At 51.9% G+C, this 15,407-nt stretch overlaps 1 protein-coding gene across 1 annotated transcript in view; it reads right to left on the reverse strand.

Moving 5' to 3' along the window:
* LOC144931623 (putative E3 ubiquitin-protein ligase RNF144A) overlaps positions 1–5,902 on the reverse strand; it is a 41,424-nt gene extending 35,522 nt beyond the window's left edge. Inside the window, exon 1 of the mRNA XM_078855707.1 lies at positions 5,563–5,902. The gene's annotated coding sequence lies outside the window, so the exon portion shown is untranslated. The remainder of the gene's footprint in view (positions 1–5,562) is intronic.
* Between the last annotated feature and the right edge of the window lie 9,505 nt (positions 5,903–15,407).

The following is a 15,407-nucleotide window of genomic DNA, read 5'->3' on the forward strand; positions in this document are numbered from 1 at the left end:
CTTTGTTGCTCTGTAGGAAAACGTCGGTCATGCTTTGAACAGAGCAGTCCTCTCGAAACAAGAAGGCAGAATATATTTATACTGGCTTAGGGCTCACCGTTGCTCATGCGAGCAGGGCATAACTTTTAAATTTAATTAAAATACAGGTTTTGAATGTTGCCGTTGATCAGTCATCAATGCGGCTGCAAATTGACGTGTTAAGCCGCGTTAGTGCCCCCGTTTGATATCTGAACTGCTCAGCCTATATACAATACGAGCTTTACTACCAGGCTTCACCCAGGACTTGGATTCACCACGTCCGGTCGCCTTTGTCTCTCCAGTGGCGATGTGCAAACACCACACCAGTTACTCGTTTGAGGCTGAGTCGACCTAGGGGAGGCCCAAGACCGGTTCAAATAATCGTCACCGGTGGTGGCAGTGAGCGGGAATCGAACTCGGGTCGCCGGGTTCGTAGCGCAGCGCACGAATCGCTACGCAGTCGCTCCCCCCCCCCACACACAGGATAAAGACAAAGATACCCCGTGTAGCCTGTGAGACTGTTGGGGGCAAGTGCTGTTAGCGAGCACCTATGAAGGCCGACACGGCACGACAGGGGTTGCAGAACCTTGGGCTACATGAATCTTAGCCAAACCTTATGGGTGGCTTAAGGTTTGTTTTTCCAAGCCTCAGACATGAAAAATGACACATTCTAAGGCTGCCAGGCTGGTTCTGTCTCTAAAAAAATCCACTGAACCATCATAACCCCCAATCATCAGACCCAGTGACGGAAAACACCACAGAACAACTTGTATGTTGAACGTCTTTCGCACAGTACTTAGCCATGAGTCACCTCAACCAATGAGGCAACGCTCCTTCACGTTCTGTAGAGGGGTTGTCACAAGTCAATCAACCGTTATATTTACAACCTTATTCCTCAATACTGGGCTTTGCTGCATAAAGCAAAACATTATAACATTATATTTTGTGTGCAGTCAATCGTAACTAGGCTGAGACCAATAATTCACAACACTTGAAGACCCTGTTAGAATAACAAATGGCCAAAACCCGCACTCCAACCCAGGATCTTGGCATTGCCAATTCAGTGTCTTTGCCATTAAGCCAAATAATACCACTTGGCTGACTTTCAGCTGGCATTTCCAATGATTCTTTACCTGTATAAGCATATACAACTCTTGTTCATCTTATTGTCTTACTGTAGTTGAGTCACAGAATAAACCCACATGCCGCGTTTCTGGTTTTGCAACATTTTTCTTCCCATAATCTCTCGAATATTCAGCTAAATCTCTCACTTGAGAAAGAATTTTGGTCTAAAATTAACTCACCTACTTATAAGTTAGGTCATTGAATTAATACGCAAGTCCTCCCACCTACCACACACTGAATAAGTTCACTAACACATTACCCTTTCACAATGATAAAAGATGATACACCAACCTTGTCAATTATTTCACGTGAATTGATGTACAGAATATAAAGTCTGTCAATTATTAGTAAAAACACACATAATCGGAGGGACACACATTCCCATCATCATTACCTAAATTAATCCCAGGTTTGATTAAATGCATACCATACTCGCTGTTTTTTTTTTGTTAAAGTCACGTAGGTTAAAAAAGAAAACAAATAAATTAAATCACGACGTTTCGGAGGCAACACAGCAAAATTACTGATACAGCAATTTTGCTTCTAGATTTGAAGGTTTCGTAACTGCAAGGATTCATATTCTTAGGTTTTTTCGGTAAAGTCACGTAGGTGACTTTACCGAAAAAACCTAAGAATAGTAATTTTGCTGTGACGGTTCCATTATGGATAATATTGGTCGCGAAAGCATACTACTCTACGTGTTAAACTAAAATCCGTTTGTTTTTTAAACAGCTGTCCACAAGGGAGCAGCCAAAGAGCCACTGCATGCAGTTCGGAGCCATAGTTTGCCAACCCCTGGGCTACACGAAACGTATCCAAATCTTATGGGTGGCTTAAGGTTTGGTTTTCCAAGCCTCAGACATGAACAATGACACATTCTCAGGCTGCCAGGCTGGTTCTGTCACTAAACAAATCCATTGAACCATCATAACCCCCAAATCACTGACCCAGTGACAGAAATCCCCTGTTTGCCTCCTCCCCCACACAGCCAGCAGTGGACTTTGAGATTCCGCCATTTGAGCTTGTGAATTTTCCTACACGTGTAGCCAGGTACCACCCTGTTGCTGAAGAAACACAGCTGGATGAGATTCTGTTAATGATTGTGTGGTTAAGGTTTCACAAAACGTCAACAGTCACACCACAATTACTGTACAGGCGGCAAGACTCGCAACAGTACAACACCCTAAGCTTAACGACAATATAAAATCAACAAAAATAAATCCAACTAATTTGGTAATTGTAACATATGCAATCAAAAGTCAAAAGTGTACCCCGAGCACTGTTGTGGCGTTCATCTCTGTTTGCAACCTAATAGTCAGGGGAAATTCCACATTCCTGTGACGTGGGCTAGTATCTCAACTGGCACTCGGTTCATCAACCCCCATGAGATAATGGGCGAAGCCGACGCCGACCGAGCGTTGTCACAGCAAACCTATGGTTTAAAAAGAAATAAAACTGGACAATTTTTCTAAAAGAATTGTTTGCTGGAACGCCAGACTCGCAATCAGCAGACTGCAGGTTAACATCCCGGTTGAAGATAAACACAGCCCATAAGCTCCCCCCACCCAAGAATGGATGGTTCGGCCCTTCCTGAAGAATGTAGAGTTTTCACCACTCAATACGGAGATAAGCTCATAAAGATCTGCTCAAAAGTAACTCCTCAAATGAGTTGAGCACACTTGACCAGAAAAACCTTGCATTAAAGACTCGATGCGTAGACAATACAAATTCAGGACAGGTTTCCAACAGGCTCAGCGATTCATGACTGTGCTTATTGCCACTACAGGTCCTGAGCCGATGACATGAATTTCATATTATTCTGGAGTGGATGACCCTAACCTTAACAATCCCTATTGCTTACTTCAATGCTTTCCCTCCACAATGCAGTGGTATAGTAATGACCACAACAGCAACAGCTGTATTGTACAACAGCATATTCACGTTGAATATTGTGGGAATTATTAAAATTACATGTGAACAATGATATTTACAAACCCAACACACACTCACACGCATAGGGCACATGATTTGGAGGCAAGGGTTAGTGGATCATGTAGAGGTGTATAGTGTAAAAACCCGTAAAAGCAGTAAGATAGCCAGGATATAGCAGTACACCAAGTAGGCTTCTAACCCATCTGTGTCGTATCTTCTCTCATGCATACGTTTTCGCCAGGTACTCGGGTTTCCTCACACAAAGCACTCCTTAAAAATGAATTGGCCAGACATCTGAATGTGGCAGGGGGCACTCCTGAAAACGAGTCCGAGACCTTGAAAAGGCGTCGTGTAAAAACATAAACATTCGTGCAATGGGAAATCCCCTTTAGCATGAACTGATGAGGAAGAAGCTCACCATGGATCCTATCGTCCGTGTTTATCTTCGCATTTACTCAGCATAATCAATACCATCGTCGTCATCATCAATATCACCGCAACCATCACCGCTGATGAACATTACCGCAATCAACATCGCCACCGTTTTTACCCCGACAAAGTGGAACACAGAAAGAGAGTCATTCTCACACAATTAATCGCTCAACAATAACAGTATCATCATCGCCAGTCCATGACCAACAACAACCGCCATTCGCCACTAAGTGGTGGTGACATTACCACGGCGCTTGTGCCAGGCTATGTGCACGTTAAGGCCGCGTGAAGGATCGAACGCCCGCTGGCAGGTCACGGAACAGACCCAGCAGGTGCCATGGGTCGACTGACTGAGATGACTGGGCGATGCACCACCTGTGACCCCTACTGTGCTGTGTTTTATCCACCCGGCGCTCTGCTCGTTGTTGTGAGCATCGCTCCTCTGCTCTCCGTTTTTGCTGGGAAGGGCGATTGCCTCCAACTGCCCAGTAGCGTCATAAAAAAACATCACCAGACGAGCAGGTGGGAAAAGGCGTGATCCGCCTGTATGTTCCTACACCTCGTCTTATATCGGCTAGAGTATTTACCTTGTCGCAGATAACCAGACAACAGGATCTGCCAAAGCCCCTGGCGATTCCCTCGTGTCTTTGCCGAGGCACGGATAATAGCGAGGATTCGCCAAACACAATTCTGATCACAACCTCTCTTAATCTCTGCGATGGCTCTGATAAATTGGCAATATGGAGGAGCGCACACAGATGCAAGATGCAATGCTCACATAAGGTGCGTCGATAATAGTGCATAAAGGAGACGCGTTTCACTCCAAACGACGTTCAAGTCGAACCTCGGTTGTAATCATCTGTGACATTACAGCATTGTCGTGTTGCGTCCGACGCTACGCAGTCAACGGCATGTGCTACACGACATGTACACAAACATTGTTTTATAGATTCCATCATAAATAAAGTAAATGCCGACTAGAGCAGTCGCCACAGACACGCATACACAATGCATGGGTCTTGTGACACACTGGACACTCTTGCAAACGAGGTTGCCATACCGTGTCAACCCATACGGTTTACCCCGTATTCTTGTACAGGGAAATTGAGTTATCACCATACGGCGTACAGCCGTTTCGATACGGGCAAATGTTTGTTTGGTCTATTTGTGTTTCTCCCCTGTGATTGGACCTGGTAGGATGAATGTTGAGATGTCTAAGGGGCACTGGGTGATCAATAAGGCCTGAATTGGTCTGTAATATCAAGGGATTGTGGTAAAATCTTCGAACTTAAAAAATAATGCGTATTGCTGCAAACCAGTCGAGGCAAAGGCACCAGTGAAATGCCCAAGGGTTCAATGCTGGACCCGACACTCAAAATAGCAATTGCCAGGCGCTACTACAACCAAGGTAACCCAGTAAATTATAACACTGTACAATTAACCAAATTATATTACATTGCATTATACCCGACATGATTAAACATTCAACAGCATTATTAAATCACTGGCATTATTAACAACGCATATTTGGTCTGTAATATCGCCGTATATGCTAAATTCCTCTTGATATGCACATTCTTTTTGTTAAGGCGCTCTTCTCCCACCCCCAACCCAGCTTATATGTAAGCTCCTAGCTTGGATTGTCTCATTCTTCACCTGAGGACGGCTGCTTGCGTTGTGGCCGAAACGTCGTGAGAATTGTTTCATTTTATTATGTTTTATTTTTATTATTTTATTACTTCCCTTCTACGTGACTTTACCGAAAAACCAAGAAGATGAATCCCTGCAGTCACGAAAGCTTTAAATCGAAATTTAACAACGCATACTTGTATTATATAATGCACGCTTATCTCTACATGAATAACATTAGATAACAATGTCATTGGATGTCGGCATTATTCAAGATTAATATAGACAGTACATAAAACACGCTCCATTGCTAAAGAATAACAGTAAGTGAATCAAGCACGTGCCATAAAAATCATTCAACGCATTACAATATAATTATTGACATTATAACAATGCCACCACCGCAATATTGTCCGTCAATGTTACCTGGGCGGGTCCCGAAGGCGGGCCTACGTCTCGCCGCGCACGGCCCTGCGGGACGAGGGGCGCCTCCCCGGGCAGGGCAACTAGCCGAGGTGCGGTATCCGGGCGGCTCCCCCGGCGCAAACACCACCCACCAACCCCAAGAACGCCGTACGCGAATCCCAGCGGATTCTAGCAGACGCCGCCAGACCCCAGAGCAACCGCGACGACACCCGCGCGGGGTAACGGGAGCGCAGAGGAGGTGTGGAGGAAGCCTCGGGGAGCCGAGGGAGCGGTGAGGCGGAGCCGCGAGTTGATCGCAAGAGCCCGGACGGAGTCCCCCCGTCACCCCCCGGGGGAAGACGGCTCTGATTGGTTGGCGCGGAGCACGTGGCCTGCTCGTCACGTAGCCTTGCCTTTAAACAAATTAATCTGAACACAACGACCCCTCGACTAACGAACGGGTTAGGTTCCAGAGTATAGTTAGTTTCCAGATGACATAACCTAACGAATTAGGTTCCAGAGGGCAGTTAGGTCCCAGAGGACATAACATAACGAGTTAGGTTGCAGAGGGCAGTTAGGTCCCAGAGGACATAACATAACAAGTTAGGTTCCAGAGGACAGTTAGGTTCCAGAGGACAGTGAGGTTACAGAGTATAGAATCTAGCGAGTTACGTTCCAGAGGACATAACCTAATGAGTTAGGTTCCAGAGGGCAGTTAGGTTCCAGATGACATAACATAACGAGTTAGGTTCCAGAGGACAGTTAGGTCCCAGAGGACATAACATAACGAGTTAGGTTGCAGAGTACAGTTAGGTTACAGAGGACATAGCCTAACAAGTTAGGATCTGTTCGCCTTTTAGCATTTTCTGGTCTGACACTGGTGAGACTAGGCCCTAAAGAAGGCTGTCTCTGATGTTGGCCAATCAGTTTCAAAAACAATGCCATATATTATCAGAACACGTGTGTTTTGCATGTTCACAACAGGTGCTTACGACTCTCAGTCCGAACAATCAATTGGATATGCAGACACGTTTGTTCGTACATCTGAAAGTTCGTAAACCGAATGTTCGTCGGTAGACGAGTTCCCATATTTATACTGGAGGAGAAATCCGATAAGCTATAAAGCTCTTGTGCACAGGTATCTAAGGAGTTTTCACATATGTCCAAATAGAAAAATGACCCTGCTCACAGCCAACATTGGTCCTGACCACGGCGTGAGATCATTTAGATTATTTTGCTGCGATACATTTCCACATGATAACCCCCTTTGTTGATCTATCATTTGTGGGCCACGTCGTTTCTGAAAAATAAATGAATACCTCAGTGGACTTTACCTGGCAAGTTAAATAATTGAGTTTTATTTGCATATATATTTTAAGTGATTTGTTTAGGGGCCATCCATAAATGACGTCACGCGATTTTGGACGATTTTTGACCCCCCCCCTCGTCACACGGCGTCGCAAAAAGTCAGACCCCCCCCTCTAATATGACGTCACAAAGCCCCCCCCCCCAAACCATATTTCCATTTTGAAAATCAAACATGCTTCAAATCGCTTTAAACTATTGTCATTGTAGTGCGTATTTAATGTGGCGCTGCACTCTGTCGTAGGAGAAAACATTTATAAAAAAAAAAGTCTATTTAATTAAGGAGAACGTGTTGTCTATATTTATTTAAAGTTGCGCATTTGATGTGCCGTCACATTTCTCAACCCCCCCCCCCTCGTCACAAATCCCCCCCCCTCCAGGTGCGTGACGTCATTTATGGACGGCCCCTTACCTTTCCTAAACGTTGTACTCCTATCGTGTTTTTGTATTAGTTGTTGTAACGTTCTGACCCGCCCCTACTGGACATGTGAAAAAGAGCTTTATATCTCATCGGATTCCTCCAGTATGAATGAACATTCTGATTCCGATATATAAACTAAACTAAAACTATATATAAAACATGTATTTTACCAGGGAAGGCACACTTTTCCGAAGCCACCTGGCCACAAATGATAGCTCAACGAAGTGGCTTATGGGGTGGAAATGTAAAATGCAGCCAAATACACTAAACGCGAGATGTTGATTCTAATTGTGGAGGCAAAAACTGGAGCACCCGGAGAAAAATCCACGCGACCACGGGGAAAGTGAAACATGCAAACTCCAAATATACAGCAGGCGTCAGGATCGGAATCAAACTCACGACCTCCTGTATACTAGGCGAGGTAGTTAACATATCACCAACGTGGCACCCCTAGTATATACTAGGCGACGTTTCAGGCAATGACCCTTCTTCATAGCACCTATATTTAGAGGCCAGCAAAGAGACAGAGTGGATGAGAAAGAGTTGGAGACGACACTTATTTAAACCATAAGGCCTGATGAGAAGTAAATGTTTAGTGTGTTTCCTGATTACCAGTTTTAAAATCGGTGTATGGAGTTACCTATTAAGTCTCTGTTGAGTAGCAGACACACGTTTCAAAAAGCAAAACGTATAAATAATAAATAAAATCAGCTTTAATTTGTATTAAAAGCCAGCATAATTATAAAATGTTGCTGGCAAATTGCATTATGGGTGGACCTGTGGTTTATTTTATTTTTGTATCCAGGAAATCCACACCGAGCCATATGACTCTTTTTCAAGAGGGCCCTGCATTGTATTTAATCTTAAGATTTTTTTTGTCAATTACTGAGCATTTTTATAGAAGTGAGAGAATAAAGCGGAGCACCCGGAAAAAAAACCACGCAACACACGAGGTTGGGGGAGGGGGCAACACTACCAGGGGGTCAGCAACATGCAGCTCGGGAGCCGCATGCGGCTCTTTAATGAACTGCGGAAATATGAAAATATGGCTCCTCTTGTTACGTTGTTTAACGAGCCGTGCCCACGCTGACCATGGAAGTCCACTTCACCATGGAAGTTCAGTTTAGCATGGGCCAGAGGGTCGGATCCCTGCGGTTCGTAGAGACTGCTCCGTAACTCTTTATTTATTCAGGATCGTCTCCTACTCACGGAGATTGTGGCTCTTGAAATATTGGGTTTTCTTTTCACCGAATTCGAAAAAAATGCCTGAAATGGTTCTCCTCTTAATGGTAGGTTTTTACCCTTTTAACTGGTACAAAACTGACACCTTTATTCAAGGCATCATGTTTGCAATGACCACAACACAAGTAGTCAATAAAGCAAACAAAAAGAAGCAACTCTGATAAGGATAATAATATGCACTGTCCTTGAAGTTGATTGGCCCACACCCGAGACGGCTTTCTTTAGAGCCTAGTCCCCATTGGTGTAGGGCCAGATGACACCAGAAGGCGTACAGTTGTACGCCTACAGTTGTACGCCTTCTGGTGTCATCTGGCCCTACACCAATGGGGACTAGGCTCTAAAGAAAGCCGTCTCGGGTGTGGGCCAATCAACTTCAAGGACAGTGCATATTATTATCCTTATCAGAGTTGCTTCTTTTTGTTTGCTTTATTGTGCTGCGCCCTCCGCTAAACCGCTTTCCTACCCGTCCTTACCCCGAACTAATCCTCTCCCACGGATCCTACTCTCCGCTCTGAGGTGTTGTAAGGCACGCAACACGATACCGTCTGTAGTCCCTGGTGACCCTGCGGCGCTCAGATCGTCCTGCAGACAATCTAGCGGCTCGCCCGATGACTCCTTCGTCGCCGACTCCGTGTCCAAACTCCAGAAGAAGAGACTTCCCTACTGCCCCTGCGTTTTCTTTTCAACTATTCACATCAAAGGCTAGGCGCCCCCGTCCCGACCGCCTTGGTCTCTCGACCAATCCTGAGCCTAGGATTTCCCGCTCTTTTGCGATCCCGCCGGCCTTTGAACTTTCGACCAATCAGTCGTCCCGGGTCCTGATCCCAGCTATCTGCCTTGCTGACCCGTGTTTGTGTTTGTATGCGTTTCTAACTGCGGGGCTCTCTGAGCTCGCCGTGGTCGTGCGATCTCAAATCCGCCCACGGCGCCGCAGTGTTACTTGGCCTGGGAAGGGTCCTGTCCAATTCCCTGGCCCTGAGAAACCGTGGGGTAACCCCCCTAGGGGGCCCTCGGGTGAAAACTCAGGGTAGGTGACCCGACCACGAGGCCCTACGTGGGTGCGGGTGCGTGTTTATGTGGGGGGGTAATGGGGGGCAGTGCGGCGGTGGAAGCCGGGCGGCTCCCTGGCTCGGCCGAGCGGCCCCGTCGCTGTGGCACCACATAGCCCCCCGGGGTGCCAGTCCCCGTCCCGGGTTGACTGGAGCACCTCGCCTGGGTTGCCCCCACGAGGTATCGCCGCGGGGTCCGCGGGATTCGCCCGGCCCTTGTGGCTGGCCTCGGGGGTGGCGGCTCCGTCTCCTGGGGCTCCGGCGGTGGTCTCCTCCTCCATTCCAACGGCTCCCCTCGGTCTCTGGCACCTGCGGGCTGGGGAACAAACTCAGAGGCGGTGGGGTTTAAGGGTCGCCGTCCTCGTCGCCCCCGGCCCCGCCCGGGGCCCCTCGGAGCCCGGGGCTCCGTGGGGCCCATATACTGCGCGAGGCCCCCGGGCACGGGGGGTGGGGGGACCCCGGGGTTTCGGGGTACTTGGACGGCGGGGCTCCCCCCCTCGGGGGCTGCTCGCCACGGCTTCAGTCGGCGGATGTTGACCACCATCTCCCGGCCCCTCTCTCCTCCCTGAATCAGCACCGTCCATGGTGAGATCTGCCGTCTCACAATTCAGGGTCCTCGCCAGTAGGTGGTCAGCTTCCCCACCTGTCCGGCACCGACGCGGGGAGTGTACAGCCACACCTCGGAGCCCGCAGTGTAGAAGGGGGGCTCCATACGGGGTCGGGCGCCCTGCTCTTGCCGCTGGTGCGCGGCCTCTCCGTGCGGGTAGGCTCGGCCCCTGGCCCCTCGCAGGGTCTCCAGCAAGTGCTCCACGGGGTGGCTCCCTTCCTCCCGTTGCGGCGGAGGGACACCGAACAGCAGATCTGCGGGCAGGCGAGACTCGCGACCAAACATCATTAGGATCGGGGTCTGTCCTGTAGATGTGTGAACGGCGGTGGTGTAGGCGAACAGGGCATAGGGGAGGTGTTCGTCCCAGTCCTGTTGATTCGCGGCTGCCATGCGTTTAAGCTTCCCGGCCAGAGTCTGGTTCATCCTCTCTACCATCCCGTTCGCCTGGGGGTGATATGCCGTGGTTCGGTCCTTCTGGATCCCGAACTCTCGGCACAGCGCCTGGAATAGTTCGGCCTCAAATTCACTACCCTGGTCGGTAATGACTCGTTCGGGGATCCCGCACTTAAGTACGTAGTTTTCCACGAAGGCCCGGGCCACTACGAGGGCTGTTTTATCCGGGATAGCCACCGCCACGGGGTAGCGGGTGAAGTACTCCACCGCTACAAGAATATATCGGTTGCCCCGGTGGGATCGTGGAAAGGGCCCCTGCAGGTCGATTCCGACCAACTGATTCGTCCGACTGACTCGGAACGGCCTCAGGGGTACCTGGTACCTCGCCGGCTTTTGCCCACACTGCTGACAGGCCCGGCAGCCCTGCACCCAGGCGGCCACATCTTGTGCCAATTTAGGCCAGAGATACTGGCGACGCAGAGTCTCCCAGGTGCGCCGTTCCCCATCATGGCCCCCGAGCGGGTGGTCGTGTACCAGTCGTAGTAGTTGGGGTCGCACATGGGCGGGAACGCAGATGCACCCAGGCTGCCCAGCGTCGGCCAGTTCCCTCACCACCCCGTTTTCCACACACAACCGGGCATACAAACCGCTCCAGGGCCCTGGTAGTGCATCCTCCTTCTCACGCAGTGTCGCCTCCACCGCCGCCAGATCCGGATCTCGCTGCTGGGTCTGTCTCAGCTGCTCGTCGTTCAGGCCCGGGAAGGCGCAGCCGACGTCCTCCTGGATCCGTCCGATCGGGTCCCGAGCTGCGGGTCCCGCGCTTGCCGGGCGGTCGACGGGATCCTCGGTGCCACCTGCGAGGGTCTCTGTGGCGCACACTGCACTCTCTCTCGCTGGGGGGGGGTCAGTGGCCGCGGCCTCTCGGGGGTCCGTTGCCTGCCGGCAGCGTCCCCCCGTGAAACACGGGCAGGCCTCCTCCGCCCTCGTCTCGGCGAACACCGTGGGTCGCCTCGACAAGGCGTCCGCGTTTGCATGCGTCCGGCCAGCCCGATACTCGATTTGCAGGTTGTACTCCTGCAACTGCGCCAACCACCGGGCCATCTGCCCCCGCGGCTCCTTGAATGTAAGAAGGAACTGCAGAGCATAATGGTCAGTGCGTACGCGACATCTCCTGCCGTACAAATACGGCCGGAACTGTTTGCATGCGAAAATTACGGCGTACAACTCTTGGCGGGTCACGCAATAGTTCAGCTCGGCCCCACTCAAGGTCCGGCTGGCGTACGCGATGACTCGTTCCGTCCCATCCTGTACTTGTGACAACACCGCGCCCAGCCCGCTGCTGCAGGCGTCGGTGTCCAAAATAAAATCGGTGGTAAAATCGGGGAAAGCGAGGGTGGGGGCGTGGGTGAGGTGATCTTTGAGAGTGGTGAAGGCCGTCTGGCAGGCCCCCGTCCACTGGTAGGGGTGCTTAGGGGAGGTGAGTTGGGTGAGAGGGCGTGCAATCTCACTGAATCCCTTTACAAATCGACGATAATAGGTGGCGAGCCCCAAAAATGATCTGATCTCCGTCAGATTCCTTGGCCGTGGCCACTCCACTACGGCGCGTACCTTCTCCGGATCGGTGTGCACGCCTGCCTCGCTGACGCGATGCCCGAGGTACCCCACCTCGCGTTGTGCGATGTAACACTTACGTGGCTTGAGCTTGAGATGAGCCGCTCGCAGTCGCTGGAACACCTCTCGAAGCCTGGACCAATGCTCAGACAAAGATCTACTGAACACTATCACATCGTCCAAGTAAATCAGGCACTGTTCCCACTGCAAGCCCCGCATCACCAACTCCATCAACCGCTGGAACGTCGCGGGCGCGTTAGTGAGTCCGAACGGCAACACTTGAAACTCAAACAGGCCCATCGGGGTGGTGAATGCTGTTTTTGGCCGATCCTCCTCCGTCATCTCCACCTGCCAGTACCCGGACGCGAGATCGAGGGTGGAAAAATATCGCGCTCCGGCGAGGCTGTCGAAGGTGTCGTCGATGCGGGGTATGGGGAAGGCATCGCCGAGCGTGACTGCATTTAGTTTACGGTAATCGACGCAGAACCGGGTTGACCCATCCTTTTTCGTTACTAGTACCACTGGGGCTGACCAGGGGCTCGCCGAGGGCTGAATTATGTTATCGCGAAGCATGTCCCCAACTGCCTCTTTGATTTGGGCGCGTTCGGGTGCGCCCACTCGGTACGCAGGGAGTTTGATTGGTCGGGCTGCACCGGTGTCAATTTGGTGCTTAACAAGATCGGTCCGACCCACGTCCGAGTTGTGTTCACTGAATACGTCGGCATACTCCCGCAGTAACTCGCGCAGCCGATCGGCCTCTCCCTTAGGTAAATCCGCCCATGGTACATGTAACGCGTCGAGCAGGGGAACGACCTCGGCTCGGGGAGTCGGGCCGACTCGCCAGGCCAGGTCCTGGTCACCCTCAGGACGCCCGGGGTCCTCAGCCCAGAGTGCGAACACCGAGTCGTTAGAGTGGCGTGCGTGCAGGGGGTGTACGGTGGCTATCGGGGTGCGCCGCCGCAGTATCGCTGGGGTACTGTGGGGGTTAAACACACGTATAAACAGCCGGCCCCCATCTGCGTTTACCAGTGTGGCTGACCCTACCACCCCGTATCGCGATGCCAACTCCGGGTGAGGAGTCAGCATTACCTCGCCCGATGGTCGGTGGGTTGGGTCGGTGGAGAGGGTTGCCACTGGCACCAGCATCTCGGCGAGAGGCCCGATGGTGACGGCCGACACCAGCGTAGCGGCCACGGGTGTGAAGCGTGGGCGATTCGGCTCCTGTCCTAGGAACGGAATCCGCTCCCCGCTGCCCTCCACCGTAGCGCATCGTTGCCGGGGCTGTACGTTAAGTCCCAACTTTTCCAGGAGGTCCGTTCCTGCAATGCACTCGTGGCACAACACACTCGAAACGTAGAATTCCTGTGTGCACACCTGGTTTCCTAGACGGACCTCGAGGGAGACCTTCCCCAGCAACCCCATCCCGGCTCCGCTTGCCGTGTGCAGCGCGCGATCCGGGGCCTGCAGGCAGCCCACGTCCACCCCGAGCATGCTGCAGTGCGCGGCGCTCATGAGAGAGGCCACAGCGCCCGTGTCCAGCAGGATCCGGGTGCGCTGCCCGTTCACCTGGCCTTCCACCAGCGACGTGGCTCCCGTTATCCCTGCCACCAGCTCCCGCAGCCAATCGCCCGAGGTCCCGGCGCCCTTGGGTGTTGTTGTTGTAACCTGTTTATGGATCACTCGCTCGCCATTATTCTCATTACCGTCTATTTGTATCGGGACCGCGTCGATTGCACCCCTAGTTGGTCCGCTCACTAGGAGGCGTTGGAGTTTAACCCCCGCGCCTGCCTAGCTCGGGTGATTTCAGGACAGTCTCTCACTAGATGCCCTCGGCGATCGCACATATAACATGCCCGGGGAGGGGGGGTGGCTCCGTAGTGGGCCCCCTGCCCACTCCCTCCCCCCCCATTACGCCGCTGTCCACCCTCCGCCTCTAGTCGGGCTACCCTCCCAGATAACCCTCCCACCGTGGCGCGTAGGTCCCCCATTTCGGATCGGATGGTCTCAACGGAGGATTGCAGTTTGGCCATATTTTTATTCGTTTCCTCACCTACTTGGTTTACCTTGTTGTCTATCTGGGTTACCTGGCCGGAGACATCCTTTATACCCGTTTGTATACCGGCAACCCATCCCGGGGTTGTCTCGCGGGACACTGGAGGCTCTCTTTCCCGGCCCCTTACCGTCCTCGCGAGCTCCTGTTCCTCCTCCTCGTCTTCCGAGAGCAGGCTCGCAATGGCGCGCTCTCGTCCCAGCCCCCGGAGCTGCGCGCGTTCGCTGTGAATTCTTTCACACTTACGTGCGCGCTCGACAAGGGTGTTAAAGGGAAGACGTGGGCAGCTCATGTCTGGCTGCCACCACGCCGTGCGAGACAGGTACCGCTGGATTTTCTCGGCAGCCAGTTCCTCAATAACCTCAGTTGCGTACCCCGGGCGTGCGATCTTTGTTAACTCGCGCACATCCTCGGCGTAATCACGGAGATCTTCGCCAGGTTGGCGACGGCGCGCCTCTAAGGCCGATTTTGCTTCCTCCTCGTCACGCGTGCCAAAACGCTGATCGAGTCGGCGCATCAGCTCCTCTAGCTGTGTCTGTGCGCTCGCGGGTAACGCTTCTACAAAATCGGCTGCCCGCCCATCAAGATTCATATTAAGTTGACGTACTGCCTGCACGTCCGTCCATCCATTAATTTCCTTAGCCCCTAAGAGATTGCGGGCGAATGCCTTCCACGAAGGGGCCCCCCTGCCGGTAAATATTAGTCTTATTTTAGCGTGAGGTAACGCGGGGGTCCGTACCGCTTCTGACACCAATTTGTGGGGGTCGCTAGCCCCCGAGATCCCTCCCTCGATAATACTAACGGCCGGACTAACATCATCAATCGCCCCCCCGCTGCTAAGCGAACCGCCGCTAGGCTCCTCACCCATGGTGTGGGAGCCGTCACCCGAGGATTCCCCTCCACCGCGGGTCCGCGTAGCAGGCATGGTTAACCACGTACGCGCGCACCCACACACAGCTCTGCACGGCACTCACCCAACACTGACCACTCACGTTAGGATCGCGCACCTGTGTTACACACGTCGTGAACGTGCGCGCACACACATACAGCTCCACACGCGAGACCCACTCTTGCGCCGCTCTGCGCCGCACTGGCCGCTCACGTTACGATCGCGCACCTGGGGTACGC

Source organism: Lampetra fluviatilis, chromosome 4 (assembly GCF_964198595.1).
Source record: "Lampetra fluviatilis chromosome 4, kcLamFluv1.1, whole genome shotgun sequence".
Lineage (NCBI taxonomy): Eukaryota > Metazoa > Chordata > Hyperoartia > Petromyzontiformes > Petromyzontidae > Lampetra > Lampetra fluviatilis.